At 51.1% G+C, this 4026-nt stretch overlaps 1 protein-coding gene across 1 annotated transcript in view; it reads left to right on the top strand.

Moving 5' to 3' along the window:
* Positions 1 to 3012, top strand: part of PITPNA (phosphatidylinositol transfer protein alpha) — a 45985-nt gene extending 42973 nt beyond the window's left edge. The window contains exon 12 of the mRNA XM_056126931.1: positions 440 to 3012. The gene's annotated coding sequence lies outside the window, so the exon portion shown is untranslated. The remainder of the gene's footprint in view (positions 1 to 439) is intronic.
* The last annotated feature ends 1014 nt before the right edge of the window (positions 3013 to 4026 follow it).

Below are 4026 nucleotides of genomic sequence, written 5' to 3' on the forward strand. Positions count from 1 at the left end.
TGGCGTCTTACCCAGCAAAACTCTGCTCTTTCCCTGCCCCGTGCACTTGACGACTAGTAGCAGATAAAAGGGTAGTACTGAGGGGTGGAGCAGGTAGGGCATTTGCCTTCCACACAACTGACCAAGGTTTGATCCCAGCACCCCATGTGGTCCCCCAAGCCTGCCAGGAGTAATTGTTGAGAACAGAGCCTGGAGTACCCTTGAGCACTGCTAGGGTACCAAAACCACAAACAAGGGGTGGAGAGAGTAGTTCTGAGCCGGTTATTGCAATGCCAGCTTTTCAGTCACTGCCTGAACTTAGTTTCCTGTCTCCCTCCAGCCCCCACCACACCAACTGGCATCCTTCCTTCTTTTGAAACTCCTCCATCAATGATGATTTACAGTGTGCTTGTTTCTATTTTTCCCTGTTGCTTCCTTAATAATTGTGTTTCTCTTTTAGTTTTGCAAGACAGTGGTCAACAGGAAGGCCCAGCAGCTCCACCCTCCCGAGTGACAGGCCATCATCGGACGCAGCCTTTCTGTGCCCATTCTTCAGGCAACTTTCCACCCCTCACTGTAGCTAATTCTAGATGCCCTTTAATATTGTGAACAAATAGACCGTCTGGTATTATGAAGCCCGCGTGTGCGGGAGCCTGCTCCTCTGAGATATGTGGTGTGTAGGCTGCTGTATTTACAGCTCCTCTCCCTCTCACACTGTGTTCTCATCCATTTTTGTGCCCCCCTCCCCCAGCCATTAATTCCAAGTGACATTTTTAGTCTTTGAAAATAGCTGCCTTTTGTGATGTGGTGATTTGAATGATTTAAGTTTGTTTGTTTTCAACCTTGGGATAAATTAAGGTATTTTGCATCCTGGGCAGATCTTTGCAATTCTGAATGCTTACCTGGGGAGAGGGGATGAGTTGGCTCCCCTGTCCCCGCACAGCCACCCCACTCTGGTTCCACATGGCCACAGTATCACTTTACTCTGACTTCTGTTCCCAGTAACCAATTATTAGTATATTCTAAGCACCAAGGAAATACCCAGGGCCCAGTCAGTTTCTGTGCTGAAAATTTGACATATGCAAATAACCCTGCCCCAAGCATTGCATCTCTGGTCACTATTCTTAGAACTTGCCTGTGACTTCTTGGCCCTCCTGTTGCCCACTCTTGTCTGAATTTCTCTGCTGAGCCCATCAATATGCCTAGGTCAACGCTCTACCTGGAGGGACCTGTCCATTGTGGCCCATAGAAGTGAGTCTACCCCAGATAATCAGTCTGCCCCCGGGGAGACCTTGTATGTCCATGCTCCTCATCCCTTTTGGGCTGGTGCTGCCACTCAGCAATAATCCTCTCTGTGCTTTCTTAGAATCCTGTCCTCTGTCTTTGAGGCTGGTCAGGACACAAAAAGTCTTGACCTTTTCATGCTGCACAAAACAAGCATGCAGAAAGCTTCTTCCCAGCAGAACATGTTCCTTCTTGTCTCCAGTTGCTGTAAAAGAATATGGGGGATCAAAGACTCAGCTCCTCCTGCCCCCTTGCTGAGTTCTGCCCTGGACAATCAAAAGCAAGTCGTGACTGTAGTAAAGAACTCTACCAAAGTCAGCTGGTGAGAAAGTACAGGCTCCCAAGGGAATAGAAGCTGCTGGATGCTTCAGTTTCCTGCAATTTGGTCTTAGCCAAGTATGCCGGCCTGCTGGGAGAACTGAGCTGTATTACGTGTCACCTGACAGTCCCCAAATCTCATCAGCCAAGCGTGCAGTGATCCTAGCCCATGCTGGCCTGGATATAATTGATGGAGAGATCAATTCTCTTTTGGGGAGTGAGAAGTAGGGTGGAATGATTTATCCTTATGTTTTTGTCCATTTGTTTTGCCTTACTCATTTTAAAGTGCAATAAAGGAGTATCTCAGGATGGTATCTTTATCCTGATGGACAGTTGCCCTCCCTGTGGCCCTCCTAAAGCAAGGGTGGACAAACACAAACTCCCTCAGTATAGTTTTATCACTGCTGGAGGTTCTGTTGGAACCAGGTGTCCCATCACACCTTTATTATAATCTGTTCGCCGTGTCGAATCTAGTTATGGATCTGGGGCAGTTCCGTTGGTAACCTGGCATCCCAACTCGCTGGTAACATTTAATTGACCAAAAGTTGAAGTGGCGTTCCCACTGGAGGAAATGTGAATGTTTTCCTACAAGCTCTGTATTACCTATCATTATACTTGTGTTTCAAGCTTTCCCTTCTTCATCAACCAGGTGAAATCCAGAGGAGAGTTACCCAGGAAGCACAAATGCTGTTCTGAGCAGACTTGCTCATGTGTTCCAAGTGTCAGCAGATGTTAGGCTCCTCCTTCAGCTCTCCTTTGAAATCCACAGCCTGTCACTTCAGCTCTACTGGAGTCCCACTCCAGTCCCTTTTCTGGCTCCTCCCACTTCTACCTGTTGCCCCAGCTTGAAAACATCCACATGAATGATGCTACAATTCCCTGAGGTCAGCCTGGATCTGGGCCTCCTGCCCACAATAACATAAAGGCTTTGAGTCCCTGATCCGTTCCATCCCCACGAACAGTGTTGCTGCTGGGCAACAGTATTGGCTTCTGTTAAGTATCCCCTTCCCTCCTCACCCACCCTGAAGCCACCACTTACAGGGGCGTACAATGAAAGGTTCAGCTCAAGGGGTGGTACCTGAGGATGTGCCATGCCCCCAGACCAGCTGCTTTCTTTAGAGTTCCAGGATGAAGTCCCTGGCAGTAGCAGTGCCTCCGCAGGAGGGGTGCTGGGTTCTAGCCCCCTCACTGAGAGGTCAGGGACAGGGTCAGTATTGTGGGCACGTGCATATCTTCCCAAATTCTCTCACAGTCCCTGCAGGGACGCCCTGAATTATTTTGGTTTGTTCCTAGTGCTACTTTTACAAAATACACTTTGTAGAATTGATTAGATTACCTGTTTATTTAATGTGAGTTTGTGCCTTTTTGTCTCAATCTTCCAATACAGGTATATTGGGGGAAAAAAGCAGTCTAATAAAATCCTAGACAGAGCTTTCCGGAGTCCAGCTTATTGATGACGTCCTCAATGTCCATTTTTTTTACAATTTAGGTCTCCTCAAATCTTGCTGCTGTGTCCCCCATTTCACCTGGCAGGAATTAGCCAAAGGTACATATGGGTGTGGCCTAAGGGTTTTTTCTGCAGGTGCGTTTCTGCAGAGTAAAAACACGCCCTTGCTCATTTACTTTATGCGGCATTAGACACCCGAAAACAACTGGGTCATGTTTATACTGGCAAGTGCTTACTTTTTGTTCTTGTCTCCCCCTCTCGTATCTCTCCCAGCTCACAAGCAAAACATTCAAGTGTGAGTTAAGTCGGCTTCCCGGTCTACGCAGTTCGTTTGTAAAACTTCCGCACACTTTCCAGAGGGAATCGAGGCTCTCATCAGATCCTCACAAGAATCTCTGCCCCCCTCAAAAACAAAACAAAACAAACCTTAACAGCCAATAATTCAAAGGAACCAGAACGGCTCTCTGGCCACGCAATCACCCTGGTTGAGTGCTCGGTCGAAAGACTGAGGGGCAGGGCCTTTTTCCCTCAGTGACCGCTCGGCTTTCCAGAGTCCGGAAAGCCCCAAAGGCGCAGTTGGAGACGCGAAAAGGCGTCCGGGAGGGAAACGGGCACTGTTCGGGTGCGCAACGACACGTGAGGGCGTTACCTGAGCGGAAAGGGGTCGGAGCAGCCCCCGCCTGGCCTTCGGGCCTGGGGCTCTGCGTCTGGAAACCGGGGAGACTAAAGGGCAGCGGCGCCGTGAGCCAGCGCGGCCGGAGAGCGCGCGCGGCGCCGACTTCCGCCGGAAGACGGCGCCTCTGGGCCGGCCGCGCGCGCGCGCGGGGCACCCTGGGAGCGGCGGGGCGGGGCGGGGCGGGGCAGTGTTGCGTCCAGTCCGCCGACAGGAAGCCCCGCCCTCCCGACGTCGCGGCGCCCGCGGCCCCGCTCCGTTCAGCGCTCGGCCGCCGGCGCCGCCCCTTCCTGCGAGCCGCGCCCCCGAGAGCCGCCCGCGCGCA

This window comes from Sorex fumeus, unplaced genomic scaffold, assembly GCF_029834395.1.
Source record: "Sorex fumeus unplaced genomic scaffold, SorFum_2.1 ptg000063l, whole genome shotgun sequence".
Classification (NCBI taxonomy): domain Eukaryota; kingdom Metazoa; phylum Chordata; class Mammalia; order Eulipotyphla; family Soricidae; genus Sorex; species Sorex fumeus.